Source organism: Mus musculus, chromosome 4, assembly GCF_000001635.26.
Source record: "Mus musculus strain C57BL/6J chromosome 4, GRCm38.p6 C57BL/6J".
Lineage (NCBI taxonomy): Eukaryota > Metazoa > Chordata > Mammalia > Rodentia > Muridae > Mus > Mus musculus.
The window spans coordinates 96,144,632-96,161,079 of NC_000070.6; positions in this window are offsets into that span (position 1 = coordinate 96,144,632).

Genomic DNA, 16,448 nt, shown 5'->3' on the forward strand with positions numbered 1-16,448 from the left:
TCAGGATGATATTTCCTAGTTCCATCAATTTGCCTATAAACTGCAAGATGTCTTTGTTTTTAATAGCTCAGTAGTATTTCATCATGTAAATGAACCACATGTTCTTTATCCATTCTTCAGTTGGGGGCCATCTAATCTAGGTCGTTCTTAGTGTCTGGTTATTACAAATAAAGCTACTATGAACATAGTTGTCAAGTGTCCATGTGCTGTGGTCTAGCTTCTTCTGAATATATGCCCAGGAGTGTGACATCTGTGTCTTGAGGTATAATTATTACTAGTTTTATGAGAAACTTCCAATTTGATTTTCAAATTGCTGTACAAGTTTGCACTCCTACCAGCAATTTAGGAGTGTTCCTTATGCTTCACATCCTATTCATTGTGTGCTGTCACTTGAGTTTTTGATCTTAGCCGTTCTGATGTGTGTAAGATGGGATCTCAGAGTCATTTTGACTTGCATTTCTGTGATGACTAAGAATATTGAATATTTCTTTAAGCACTTCTAGGTCATTAGATATTTCTGTGTTGAAAATTCTCTGTTTAGCTCTGCACCCCATTTTAAATTGGGTTATTAGGTTTGTTGATGTCTAATTTCTTGAGTTCTTTATATATTTCAAAATTAGCCATGTGTCAAATGTAGGCTTGGTAAAGATCTTTTCTTAGTCCATATGCTGCTGTTTTGTACTATTGATGTTGTACTATTGCTGTTTTGTACTATTCTGCTGCCTTACAGAAGCTTTTCAGTTTCATGAGGTTCCATTTATTGATTGTTGATCTTAGTGCTTGACCTGGTGGTGTTCTGTTCAGGAAGATGTTTCCTGTACCAACGAGTTCAAGACTATTGTCTATTTTCTCTTCTCTTCTATTTAGAGTTTCCAATTTTATATAGAAGTCTTTGGTCTACTTGGGCTTGAGTTTTGTGCAGAGTGATAAATATGGATCTATTTGCATTTCCCTATACACAGGCATCCAGTTAGACCAACACCATTTATTGAAGATGTTCTCCATTTCCCATTGTATAGTTTTGACTTCTTTGTCAAAACCCAAGTGACTGTAGGTGAGTTTATTTCTGGGTCTTTGATTTGATTTCATTGATCCTCCCATATGTTTTTATGGCAATGTCATTCAATTTTTATTATTAGTCCTCTTTAGTACAGCTTGAAATTAGGGATGATACTTTCAGAAGTTCTTTTGTTATACAGGATTGGTTTAGCTCTCATGGGTTTTTAATTTTTCCATATGAAGTGGAGAATTGATCTTTCAAGCCTGTAAAAAATTGTGTTGGAATTTTGATGGGAATCTTTAAATCTGATATTCTCTCAATTTCTTTCTTTAGTGATGTGAACTTCTTTTCATATAGGTCTGTAACTTGCTTGAGAGAGTTGTACCAAGATATTTTATATTATGTGTTGTTATTGTAAAATAAGTTGTTTCCATAATTTTATTTTCAACCAATTTATTATTTTTATGAAGAAGGGCTACTGATTTTTTTTGAGTTAATTTTGTATCCATCCACTTTGCTGAAGGAGATTGTTAGCTATAGAAATTCTCTTGTAGAATTTTTGGGGATCACTTGTGCATATCATCATATCATCTGTGAATAGCTATAACTTGACTTCTTCTTTTCCAATTTGTATCCCCTTAATTTATTTAGTTGTCTTATTGCTCTAACTAGAACTTCAAGTACTATATCAAAGAGAAGCAGAGAGAGTGAGCATCCTTGTCTTGTCCTGCATTTTTATGGAATTACCCTAAATTCCTCACCATTTAATTTAATGTTGGCTATTAACTTGTATCTTGACTTTATTGTGCTTAGGTATGCATTGTTTATCTCTGATCTCTCTAAGTCTTTTATCATGAAGGAGTGTTGAATTTTTCAAAGGCTTTTTTATCATCTAATGAGATAATTATTTATTATTATTATTATTATTATTATTTTGGTTTTTTTCGAGACAGGGTTTCTCTGTATAGCCCTGGCTGTCCTGGAACTCACTTTGTAGACCAGGCTGGCCTTGAACTCAGAAATCCGCCTGCCTCTGCCTCCCAAGTGCTGGGATTAAAGGCGGAGATAATTATTTTTAAAAAGTATTTTAATATGGCTGATTATTTTTGATGGGTTTTCGTATAATTAACCACCCCTTCATGCCTGGGATGAAACTCACTTGGTCTTGGTGGATGATGTCTTTGATGTGTTCTTGTATTTGGTTTGCAAGGTTTTTATTGAGTAGTTTTGCATCAATAATCATTAGGGAAATTGGCCTGAAATTCTCTCTCTTTTTTGAGTCTTTGTGTGGTTTAGGTATCACGGTGACTATGACCTCCTAGAATGAGTTTGGAAATGTTTGTTCTGTTTCTATTTTGTGGAGTAGTTTGAGGTGTATTGGCATTAGCTCTTCATTGAAAGTCTGGTAGAATTCTGTGATAAAACCACCTGTCCCAGAGCATTTTCTGTTTGGGGTCTTTTAATAATTACTTCTAATTCTTTATGGGTTATAGGACTATTCAGATACTTTACCTCACTTGATTTAGCTTTGGTAATTGATATAGGTTTAGAAAGTCATCCATTTAGATTTTCTAATTTTGTGGAGTACAGGCTTTTGAAGTAATCTAATGACTTCTTGAATTTGCTGAGTGTCTGTTGTTATGTCTCCATTTTCACTTCTGATTAATTTCACTTCTGATTTTATTTATCTCAGCACCATCTCTTTGTCTTTTAGTTAATTTGACTAAGCATTTGTCTATCTTCTTGATTCTCTAAAAGAACCAGCTCTTGGTTTCATTGATCCTTTTTGTATTGTTCTCTAGTTGTTCCTAATTGAATGATTTCAGCTTTGAGTTTGATTATTTCTTGCTGTCTACTCCTCCTGGATGTGTTTGCTTCTCCCCCTTTTCTAGAGCCTTCATATATACTTTTAATTTATTAGTATAAGAACTTTCCAATTTCTTTATGAAGGCACTTAGTGCTATGAACTTTCTTCTTAGCACTGCTTTCATTGTGTCTTACAAATTTGTCCCCTCATTGTTATTGAATTCTAGATAGTGTTTATTCTTTCCTTTATTTCTTCCCTGACCAAATGATCACCAAGTAGTGAGTTCTTTAGTTTCCTTGCATATGTAGGCATTCTGTTTTTTCTGTTATTGTTGAAGTCCAACTTGAATCCATGGTGGTCTGATGAGATGCATGAGAAGAGTACTCCAATCTTCTTTTATCTATTGAGGATTGCTTTATAAATGATTATAGGGTCAATTTTGGAAAAAATTTCTTGTGGTTCGGAGAAGAATTTGTATCCTTTTGTGTTTGGGTGAAATGTTCTATGATATCTGTTAGGTCCATTTGAATCACAACCTCTGATAGGTTTATTATTGCTCTGTTTTGTTTCTTGATGACATGCCCATTGGTGAGAGTGCTGTGTTGATATCTCCAATTATTAATAAGTGGAGTTTGAAGTGTGATTTAAACTTTAGTAATATTTCTTTTACAACTGTGGGTGCCTTTGCATTTGGGGCACAGAAGTTCAGAATTGAGAAGTCCTCTTGGTGGATTTTTCCTTTGATGAGTATGAAGTATGCTTCCCTGTCTCTTGATGACTTTCAGTTGGAAATCTATTTAATTAGGTATTAGAATGTCTAATCTAGCTTGATTTTCATGTCCTTTTGTTTTTAAAAAAAAAACTCCCCTCCCCCGCCACCTTTATTCTGAGATAACATCTGTCTTTGTTGGTGAGATGTTCCTCTTGTATACAGCAGAATAACAGATTCTGTTTATGTATCTATTCTGTTAGCCTGTGTGTTTTTATTAGGGAATTGATTCCATTGATGATGATCAAGGATCATTAATGACCAAGGTTTGTTACTTCTTGTTATTTTGATGTTGATGGTGGTTGTATGTGTGAGTGTGTGTGTGTGTGTGTGTGTGTGTGTGTGTGTGTGTATTCAATTGGTTTAAAAGGTGTGAAATTGTTTATGCCTTGAGTTTTCTTTAGTGTAGATAGACTTTGGAGTTGTCCCTCTATTATCATCTGTAGGTGTGGGTTAGTAGAAAGGTATTATTTAAATTTGTTTTCTTTTCATGGAATATTTTGGTTTCTCCATCTATGGTGATTCAAAGTTTTGCTCAGTATAGAAGTCTTGGCTGGTGTCTGTGGCCTCTTAGGATCTTTAAGACATCTGCCGGGTCTTTCTAGCTTTTAGAGTCTCAGATGAGAAATCAGGAATAACTCTGATAATCCTGCCTTTTTATGTTTCTTGGACTTTTTTCTTTGTAGCTTTTAATTTTCTTTGTTCTGTATATTTAATTTTTTGATCATTATGTGGTGGGAAGATTTTTCTTTTCTTGTTCAATCTGTTTGGTGTTCTCAATGTTTCTTGTGCATTTATAGGTATCTCTTTATGTTACAGACATTTTCTTCTATGATTTTTTGTTTGTTTGTTTGTTTTGTTTTTCAAGACAGGGTTTCTCTGTTCAGTCCTGGCTGTCCTGGAACTAACTCTGTAGACCAGGCTTGCTTCGAACTCAGAAATCCACCTGCCCCTGCCTCCCAAGTACTGGAATTAAAGCTGTGCGCCACCACTGCCCAGCTTCTTCTATGATTTTGTTGAAGATGTTTTCTGGGCCTTTGAGTTGGTAATCTTCTCTTTCTTCTATTCCTATGACTCTTAGGTTTGGTCTTTTCATAGTGTCCCAAGTTTCTTGTTTGTTTTGTGTCATGAAATTTTTAGATCTTACATTTTTTAACAATAAATTTGTTTCTTCTAATGTATTATCTATGCCTGTGATTCTCTCTTCCATCTCCTGTATTCTGCTGATGATGCTTATATTTGTAGTTCCTGTTCTCTTTCCTAGGTTTTTCATCTCCAGAATTGCCTTAGTTTGTGTTTTCTTATTTGCTTCTATTTCACTTGTAAAGTTTTAGACAGTTTCATCCATACCCTTTACCTGTTAATTTATATTTTACTTATTTTGTTATATTTATTTTCTTTCTCTTTTAATGCCTCTACCTATTTGAATGTATTTTCCTGCATTTCTTTAAGGAATAAGATTGGATTTAAGGCCATCTTCTTGTGTCTCAGTTTCATTAGATTATCCAGGTTTGCTGTAAAAGGATAACTGGGCTCTGGTGGTGCCATACTGCCCTATGATATTGTTGATTGTGTTATTATGCTGTATTTTAGGCATCTGGTTTTCCCTGGTGTTTTCTGGATGATCCTGATGACATCAGGACTTCCTGGGAAGGTGGGTGGTGTTTGTTGTGGGCCAGACAATGGAGGACAGAGTACACACTTTGCTTATTGTGAGCACATACGACCTAATCTTAGGTTCAATGTCAAACCACAACAGGTAAAGGAAACTGATTTTGCCATCTAAGACAGGAGGGAGAGTGTCATGAGAACAGGAGAGCTGTCCCTTTTCATCATCTGCAACAGTAGAGAAAGCTGGTCCTACATCTTGCCTGACCAGCAAAATAGAACTGGCCCTGGACTTGGGGATTTGAGGTGAGGAGGATTTGAGCACTGGAGAGCTCAAACCTGCATTGATTCAGCTGTGTGGTGAAGGGATGAAGGCATGTGTCTTCACACCTATTGCTTATCTCTTGATACCTATTGCAAGTAGGAGAGCTGACACTGGGTTCATGGGAGTGGGAGAACCTGCTCTGTCTCTCACCTCTTGCAAAACTTGGGAGAGCAGGCAATGTACCTAGCCTATGAAATGGGGTAGAGCTGACCAGATGGCATGTGAGCAGGAGAGCCAGCTCAGCGTTTTTTCTGCTGCAGCACTTTGGTGCATAGCATTGTACCTCTACTGGGAAGCACAGTAAAGCTGACCTTGATGGTGTGGGCAAGGATGAGCAAGCCCAGAGGCCATGCAATTCTATGCCCCTTACTGGCTGGAGCATTAGATGGGCCAGCCTACACAGAGGAGGAGATCACAACTTAATGTTGTGGGGACAGGGTTGCTGGTGGGCTGACCATTTCAGATACTTCTCACTCTCATATCCAGTGCTTTGAGTTGGTCCTCTCCAACATCTCTATTCCATCAATGCACTGCTGTAGTGCATAAGGATGTAGGTCCTACAAATCCCAATCAACAGAATCCTCATGACATAGAGCAACAACAGGATATCTGAGAGCAGACCTATTGAGGTTCTAGTATTGGTAGTATAGCAGAAGACAGAGGTCTCCTACTATTCCATTGACACATTGCAAGGAACATTTACAAGCAAAGATATGTGGATAAGAGTGTACACTGTGATACACACCATGATACACAATAGCTTTCACAATGAGAATATTTTTTGTTGTGTGTTCATGGATAGGTTGCAAAGGTGGAAGGGAGGTACAATGTGAGGGGGAGATGAGTGGAATTGGGGTCCATGATGTGAAATTCACAAAGAACCAATTAAAAATTAAAATGAATAGGCAACTGATTTTATATCACTTGCTTTGCCTGACTGTAAGGAGGAAAACATCCAAGACTACTTGGATCAGAACTATGTAAGTTAATGAATGATCTATCATATGGGAGAGGTTTCATGGCTGTTTCTGTGGTTGCAATCAGAAACTCAGTTCTGAATTTTATTCTCTCTTTGCACCACTACAGGCTAACATCATTGGGTCAGAAATAAAAACACATGCATGTAAAGAGGAAGGAGGCAAACTAACTACATACCACTTGAGATGTGACTCATGATGGGCTTAACATGTTTAAATTTAATTAATAATTAAAATTCAGTTTTTAATTAAATTTTAATTCAGTTTAATGGATTTTCTTCATAGGAGAAATTACCATTATCCTTGAAACTTTTAGATGAAATGATATGCCATTGAGCTCATAAATGATTTGCCCACTGACAAATTAAGGGGCCAGGAATCCAGAAATTTGATTCAGTTTCTTAGCCCAATTTCTCAATATTTCTTGTATCACCTTCATTCTGTGATGTCTTTCTCCTTTCATGTGAGCAAGGCCCAGAATCTTCAGGGTATACACCATATTTCCCTGTTATCTTTTCTCTTTTCTTCTCCAGCATTTCTGTGTAGGGACAACACAAATTCAGTGGCTGACTGGGGAAAAGGCGAGGCCCATTGAGAACTTCAGGCTCAGCTTCTTACTGATTGGAGGATTTAAGGTAAATATGTGCATAAGAGCAGTGAAGAAAATGAACAGTTCAGATCTGGCCAGTTGTTTTCCATGGCAAGTTCTCTTTCCTGAGGGACAAAAACAAGTCACTTTCTCAGAAGACTTTGGTGTATCATGAAACTGATTTGGCAATTTTCTTTTTCTAATCCTGAGTTGATCCTGGACATTATGTCCAGTTGATCATATCTAGCATTTTGATTTAGTCATTTGAGCCAGATTCAAACTGGTATTTCCTGACCTTTTGAAAAACAGTATGTCCCAGACATGTGTTTTTTGTTCGCCACCACAGAAAATAGATATTTTCTTAGGTATCCTGGTTTTTTGAATTGAATGAGAATATGTAGAATGTCAAACATGAGCGTGAAACATTTTCATAAGTCTGGGAGCCATTGCCCTAGGACAACTCACATCATACACATATACACACTGAGTAGTCATGAATGTATTTGTATAAACACATGTATTTGTCTGTATATCCATTTCTGTACCTGTCTTTTCATGAGACTCTCTATTGAATGTATGTGTTCATGTGGATAATCTGTGATAATCAAGGAAAACTCTAGCACTCCACTGTTTTTTTCCTCAGTGGATATCCTCATCAAGTGTCCCAACAGCACTGAAGCACTCCATTCATTCTGTAACCCATCTCTAATCCCCTTTTTATATGGATGTGTTTGTGCATATATGTGCTCATCATATGTACTCTTGTCTGCACATGAATGTGGATTCCAGAGGACAGACAAGGGTGTTGATCCTCAAGTGTCATACCTCTCACCTTTTTCATAGGCTGTTACATCTTTGGAACATGCCAAGTTAGCATGGCCACTGAGCCCCAAGGAACTCTCCTTTCAAGTGCAGATATTATCAGCACTTGACATCATTCTCCAAGTTTTTTATATGAGTTCTGGAGATCAAATTATTCTCAATGCTTGAAAGGAAACACTTTATTTTTGTCTACTTTGCCATGAAGTGCTTTCTTTCTTCCAAAATAATACATTCTTTGTTATTAGACGCGTTCTCACGACCGGCCAGGAAAGACGCAACAAACCAGAATCTTCTGCGGCAAAACTTTATTGCTTACATCTTCAGGAGCAAGAGTGTAAGAAGCAAGAGAGAGAGAAAACGAAACCCCGTCCCTATTAAGGAGAATTTTCCTTCGCCTAGGACGTGTCACTCCCTGATTGGCTGCAGCCCATCGGCCGAGTTGACGTCACGGGGAAGGCAGAGCACATGGAGTGAAGAACCACCCTCGGCACATGCGCAGATTATTTGTTTACCACTTAGAACACAGCTGTCAGCGCCATCTTGTAACGGCGAATGTGGGCGCGGCTCCCAACATCTCCCCCTTTCCTTTTAATAAGAGCAAATAGGCCACCCATATTAATGAGAGTGGAGATAGAGGTCAAATCCCCAGTGTGTAGGTAAAGGAGCCATGTACAGGATTAGCTCTTAGGCTCACAGGCTTTTACCCAGAGCAACCCTGACCTGCTCCCGTGTCGTTTTGCCTGGGGGAAGGGAACTAGGACACTGAACCTTCATGAAAGATGACATGTCTCCCTAGAATAGGCTCATATATGCCGCAGAGCCTTTCCATTGCAGTGCTTAGCCGTGCAACTCTCTCGGGCTGCTGAAGCACACTCACTCTATCCCGTGCAATGAGACTAGCCTCATGGGATATAAGAGCTGAGTGGCCAGCGACCTATTGCCTAAGCATAGATATATCAGGGGAAGCTCCATGTTCTAGTCCTGCAAGCGCCTGGGCAATAACCACCTTGTCTCTCCTAGTTTGGGCCTTAAGCTTACAGACCAATCAAAGAAGCAACACTAATCCACAGCAAAGTGTATCTCCAAATAATATTAATCCCACCCATTTTTTAAAGAAAGAAAATGCTGAGGAGATCCAATTGGGTAATCCTTTGGTCAGGGACAGGTCCAAGCGCGTGGAGTTGACCTGAAGTCTCAATTCCCGAAGGATCTGTTCAAATTCAGCCGTCCAATTCTGTAACATATACTGAAAAAGACTTTTTGACAAATTAGCTGCCCTAGTAAATTTAACATACTGAATGGAAATAACACACAATCCCGGAAACTTTTGTTCACATCCCAGCTGAGTTATTTGTCATAATACATCTAGTTGTTTCTGGACAAGATCTATGCGTTGATTAACCAGCATGAGACCTCCCTGTATCTTGATGTCCTAACCCTTTTCCTTCTTTATAACCCATCTTTGCCATGATATTTTTTGCTTTAGTTGAATACCCTCCCGATGGGGCGTTTTCATTGGACAAAATAAGGCCCAAATGCTGCATAATATCCCTTCCCCAGAGGTTAACCGGGAGTGGGAGCACATAAGGTATGAATTTCCCTTGCTGCCCTTCAGAGGATTCCCACGTCAAGGCAATGGAGCTTATAGTGGGACATGATTGATAACCTAGGCCCTGTAATGAATGAGATGACTCTGTGGTGGGCCATGCTTTGGGCCACCAATGTGTAGAAATTATACTTTTATCTGCTCCGGTATCAAGGATGCCTTCAAACTCTTTTCCATTAATCTTAAGGCGGAGCTTAGGTCTATCATTTAAAGATACAACCAAATAGGCAGAATCATTTCCTGAGGAGCCCATTTTCTTTATCTCAGGTCCTGCAGATTTCTCCCTGGTATTATCAGGGAGGAGCAGCAGCTGAGCTATCCTATCTCCTTTACTAATAGAAAAAACGCCTTTAGGGCTTGAGCACAGGACCTGTATTTCAGGGGAATGTTGACAATCCATAACTCCAGGGTGGACTACTAAGCCCTGCAAGGTGAGTGAACCCCGGCCGAGAATAAGGCCCATGGTTCCCGGGGGCAAGGATGGTATAGGCTCCACTGGCACCGGCTGAATACTCATTTGAGGCATTAATAGGAAGTCGGAGGCGGCACGCAGGTCCACCCTTGTGGGTCTTCCTGGGTCGCCTCTCTGACTGCTTCCTGGGTCCTGACAAACCGGTTCCCATATCTTTGAGGGCCCTGGGACCGAGGGCCCGATGACCCGTTTTTTGGCACATAAGCTGATTGACTATCAGGTGGGGGAAGGACTCTGCCCTTTATATCCCTCACAGAGCGACACTGGTCAGCTCTATGATAACCCTTGCCACACTTAGAGCAAAGAGTGAGAGTCCCTCCCTGTTTATCTGGAGCTCTGCAATCTTTCTTAAAATGCCCAGGCTTTCCGCAATTAAAACATGTCCTCTGATCATTTCTGCTCATGGAGCGGTTCTGAGATTGGAGGATGGCGGCCGCTAAGCCTGCATTGGTGAGAGGTCCCCCAAGCTCTCGACAGACCCTGAGCCAGTCTTGTAAGCCTTTGTTCTTTCTTGGGGCTATGGCCGCTCGGCACTCCTTTGTGGCTTGCTCATAGATTAGCTGTTCTATCAGAGGCGCAGCTTGCTCTGACTCTCCAAAAATACGCTCTGCTGCCTCTGTCATTCTGGCCACAAAATCTGAGAAGGATTCCTGAGGTCCCTGGATTATCTTTGTTAACTGCCCAGTGGTTTCACCTGCTCGAGAGAGCGCCTTCCAGGCCCTAATAGCCGTGGAAGAAATCTGGGCATAAGCTCCCCAATGGTAGTTTGTCTGATCAGCAGAATAAGCTCCCTGACCCGTTAACAAGTCAAAAGTCCAATCTCTCTGCTCTGGAGTCAAAGCAGCTGCGTTTGCTCGGGCCTGCGCTTGTGCAGTTTCATGCCAAAGAGCTCTCCATTCCATATATTTGCCCATACTAGGGAGAGCGGCTTTTACAACCGTTTGCCAGTCAGCAGGAGTTAGTGCCATGCCGGCGAGCCTGTCTAACTGCACCAAGGTAAAATTAGCATTGGTTCCGTATTTACGGACCGACTCGGCAAGTTCTTTAATTTGTAAGTATTCTACCGGAGCGTGGACACGCCCACCCTCGGCTCCTTCAAAGACCGGAAATGCCTGTTGTATTTTCCTTTGTTCCTCTCTGGGAATGAATGAGTCTGCGCACTGCCTCTCTGCGCAGGGCTGACGCACTACGCAGGGCGGGGACTCCGCATAGGGCGGACCTTGAAGCCGACTGCCCTGAGGCCAATCAGCAAACTGGCCTTCGCCAGCCGCTTTTGGCTTCCTTAACGGATTAGCTAGCACTTTACCTGGCTGGTACCCTTTTTTCTCATAATGAGCTGCTTCTTCCTCCCAGTCTGTTTCTTCAGAGGAGAATTCTTCATCTGATTCAGAGCTACCAAGAGCTGGCTCCCCGAGCCCATCCAGCGATGAGCACAGGCTCCTTTTCCTAGAGACCTCCGCTAATTGATCTTTCTTCTTTTCCCTTTTTCCTCTTTTTCTTCTAATCTCTCTCCAGGTATTCCTACCTAACCTTAACTTTTCCTCGGGTTCAAGACCCTTGGAAAGGCCTGTACGCTTATTTTGTGTACCATATTTTCTCTTTGCTCCTACTCTCTCTCCCCGCTTTACTTCTGATAGATTGCCCTGAATTTCATCTAGAATCCGCCCTGCCTTAACCACTTGATAACATGTGAAAAGGAACAAAAGGGCTTCTAACACTAGAGAAAATTCAAGGCCAAACATAACTTGTAAAGCCATTTTCCACTTTACTTCTGATAGACTGTCTTGAATTTCCTTAGAAAGTTCAAGGCCAGGCTTACCTCGTAAAGCTGTACTCACTGGTACTCTCGTTCCCCAGCTGAAAAGTTCTGAATTCATACAGTTGAATCCTTCTTAACAGTCTGCTTTACGGGAACCTTTATTACCGCGACCCGCAGTTCTGGTTCTGGAATGAGGGATCTTCCTTGCGCCAGTCCCGAGTTTTTTCTCGTCCCGGAATTCGGCACCAATTGTTATTAGACGCGTTCTCACGACCGGCCAGGAAAGACGCAACAAACCAGAATCTTCTGCGGCAAAACTTTATTGCTTACATCTTCAGGAGCAAGAGTGTAAGAAGCAAGAGAGAGAGAAAACGAAACCCCGTCCCTATTAAGGAGAATTTTCCTTCGCCTAGGACGTGTCACTCCCTGATTGGCTGCAGCCCATCGGCCGAGTTGACGTCACGGGGAAGGCAGAGCACATGGAGTGAAGAACCACCCTCGGCACATGCGCAGATTATTTGTTTACCACTTAGAACACAGCTGTCAGCGCCATCTTGTAACGGCGAATGTGGGCGCGGCTCCCAACAATTCTTGACTGAAAAAAATTCAAAATAGTAATTTATAAAGGTCATAACAAAGATGCCTAGACCAGCATTAATATAAAATTATTGGACTGCTGAGATGGCTTTGCAGGTAAAGGCACCTACCACCAAACCTGACAACCTAAGATTGATGCCAAGTATTTACATGGTAGAGGAAGAAACCAATCCATGCAAATTATCCTCTCGTCCATCCAAACACACATCCACACATATGGAGAGGCACCCTTGAAAACAAAATTAATAAGCAAAAATTATTTAAAATAGATAAAACTACTGTTAACATTTGAACATCTTCCATTGGGAATTTCAACAAGGACATGGTAGCAGAAATGATAGCATGTGTCTATCTCTGCAAGCTAATATGTAAGAAGCTTCATTGGTTTTGCAAGGACATTAAACATTCTTGAATTTTATGATAGATGCGTGTTTCTACTTTATTGTCTGCCTAATACAGTTTGTTGAGAAAAATAACATGAAAGTCCTGAGGATGTGAGTTGTAAATATATTACTATGATGCCAGTATCTTATGTTAACATCTGTAATTTTGTTATTATGTTTTGTTTATCCCCATTCTGTTCATGCTACTGCTACCTATCATGAAAACATGACTAGCAACTTAGTATATTCTGAAGATTATCCTGAGTGAATCTACATACCATGATATGCAAAGTTAAGACCCAGTGTTAGGAACATGAACTGTCCCCAACCCCTCTGTGACTGTGATGGCACCTTTCCTTGTCATAAAGCTAAGTCTTTCTCACTTGGCAACATTGTAAAACAGTCTTTTTCTTCTGGAGCATGGTTTGGCAGGTGTAAACTCATGTTTCAATATGGAGGGAAAGGCAAAGAGAACAGACGATGTTCCAGCCAGGAAGCCCAGAACAGCAGAGAGTTTACCTGTGTGACTTCTGTGCAGTTTTACTCACCTTCTGGAGGCTGTGTTAGGAAGCCCAAACTTCTGTGTGAGAACATCTGGTAGATATTGAGCTGCAGCTGCAGCACATTTAGAAAGGTACTTGTCTTCATCTCTTGGTGCTCACTGTTTCCAGGTTGACTGGATGCAGTGGGACACATGCTCCAAGGGGAAGTTCTCCTTCATCTTTAACCTACCACTTTCATGTGTGTGTGTTTATCATGTAATAGATGTTCAGTACATATTTATGGGACTAAGGAACTGCAAAAATTATTTGTAGATATATGTGTAAAGCACAGAAGCAAATGACTGTAATACACAGAAACATTTTGTTACTGGTTCAACAATTGTAAGCCCACAAGTATTTATTCATAATTGGCTAGAAAACACAAGAAAGTGGGTCACCACTATATCACCTATCAACTTGGAGAGCACAAATTTTCTAACTAGGTTTTTAAGACCATGCTGAAATATTAAAAGACAAATGAATTACTTGTTCCTAGAGTTATTCATTTCTTTTCTTTCTTTTTTTTTAAGTTTTTTTTTTTTTTTTTTTTTTTTTTTTGAGACAGGGTTTCACTGTGTAGCCCTGGCTGTCCTGGAACTCACATTGTAGACCAGGCTGGCCTCGAACTAAAAAATCCTCCTGTCTCTGCCTCCCAAGTGCTGGGCTTAAAGGCGTGTGCCACCACCACCCGGCCACTCCACTCTTCTATTTTTTGTTACTGTCTAAACAACAACTTTCAGAAGCACCATTCTGCCTTGTTTAGCATGTGCTCACTTTCCTCTCCTGGGTTTACACTCAGGTAAGGCAGAGCTCAGGGCATATATATTGAGAGCATTTCTGATGATCTCAAGAGCACAAATAATACCTGGTATGCTAAAATCTAATTAGCAGGGCTGGGAAGGAATACAGCAGTTAAGTGTCCTGAGTGCTCTGCTCTTCTAGATGTTATCCAGTTCAATTCCCAACAAGCACATGGTAGCTCCTAGCCATATATATAGCAAAATCTGATGTCTTCTGATTGCAAACACACACAAAGCATTCATACGTGAGCTGTGAAACAAATAAAACATTTGGCCAAAACAGAAAACAAAAGAAATGTAGCTGTCTCCAGTCTAGTTTGCTGCTAACATTTACTAAGCAATATTGCTTATAAGAAAAGAAAAATGAATGAGTATGATATATGTGCTAAGCTTCTTGGTATTGCCTTGGAATGTATAGACTAATTTTATACTATAAAATCTTTTTTTTTGAATAGCATATGTAGAGATTTAGTGCAGATTTAGGGTTCAGTAGTGATATGGCAGTCTTTGGGGTAACCAAGTGCTTTATAATTGGAACTGAGGCATACCTCACAGGAGAGAGTTCATGTCTGGGACTGTTAACATGGTCACAAACACATAACTAGGAGATTATAGGCCCTAGAAGTGAAGCTACCTTTTTTTTGCCATGCTGTCAAACTGAGTGCCAAACATTTATGTTTATTACCCATAAGTTTATCCCCATAAATTTATATTGTTCTCAACTTTGGTCAGATAAGCTACTTTTTGCATTGTATAATGTTTAATACAGAAATTCATAAACAGCCAAAATGCTACATATAAGTAATTGTAAGTTTTCTGTCTTGGATAAACCATTTATATTAATATTCCCCCATTTAAGACTAATGAGACTACGCCTGGGCAAACACAGAAGTGGATGCTCACAGTCAGCTATTGGATGGATCACAGGGCCCCCAATAGAGGAGCTAGAGAAAATACCCAAGGAGCTAAAGAGATCTGCAACCCTATAGGTGGAACAACGTTATGAACTAACCAGTACCCTGGAGCTCTTGACTCTGCTGCATATGTATCAAAAGATGGCTTAGTAGGCCATCACTGGAAAGAGAGGCCCATTGGACTTGCAAACTTTATATGCTCCAGTACAGGGGAATGCCAGGGCCAAAAAGTGGGAGTGGGTGAGTAGGGGGGTGGGGGGAGGGTATGGGGGACTTTTGGGATAGCATTGGAAATGTAAATGAGGAAAATACCCCCCCCCCAAAAAGACTGAGAAAACATTGTGGAAGACTAGGTAGAATGAAAGACATGATTAATGAGGAGAAGAAGTAACTTCTCAATATTTGCCTGCTGAAGTGATCAACTTATAGCACCTGTAGTTACTATGTAAGACCTAGTGAGGATCAAGCCATGAATTCTAGCATGGGGTTGGAGAAACAGCCCAGCCATTAAAGGCCTTTGTTTATATTGCTAAACTTCAGAAATTAGTTTCCCAGAATTATAGTATTCTTAGGTTTGGTGGTTCTTTTACTAGGAGTCCTTATAAAATTGAAAGAGGGACAACCAATCTCCTTGGGGAATATGGAGGTCAATAGGTGGCCAGTACCCTATATCTTCACACTCCTGAATATATGCACAGCATTAATTGAACTCTGCGTGTTATTAACAGGAACAATAAAAAAAAAAAAAAACAAAAAAAAAACCAAAAACCAGACACGAAACTGGGAAGGTGACAGTGTAGGGGGCACTAGACAGAGTTGGAAGAATGTAATGGATGAATATGACAGAAATACATTGCATAAATGTATAAAGCTTTTAAAGAGCAAATAAAAATACAACTAATAGAAGTCTGAGCTCTTCCCCAAACACTTTACATATCCATTCCTTGGTGAAGCTATGAAGGCAACTTCTATTCTAACCTGAGGGATGGAGCTGAAGAAGTACTATCTGGTGTTTTACTGAGAAAATATTTCTTTCCCCAACTTTTCTAGCTATGGCCAGTTGGAGGAGTATGGTGGGTATATGTGTGCCTTCTTCTCCACAGGTCATAAGAACTTTTGCTTGATAATTCCCCTCCTCCCCTACCAGGACATAGATAAATCTAACTACAAGAGGACCAGAGCAACAATAGAAAGCACGTAGACTTCTTAAGTGAGTTATGGTACAAAGTAGTCTTTGCATCTTCTCCATTCAACCTCTAAATCATTACCCCAATTATGAGAGGGGAAACATGTTGTTTACATCATTGTATTTGATGGGCCATGTAACAACTAACAAGTAATGCATGAAAATACGTAATTTACATACCACTTTAGTCTCATCAGTTTTGTTCATATTTAAAGCATGTTCCAGAGTTTAAGAGTTGGAACAGTGGTTAAAAAGCTTCCTGCTCTTGCAGAGGACCACAGTTTTTTCCTAG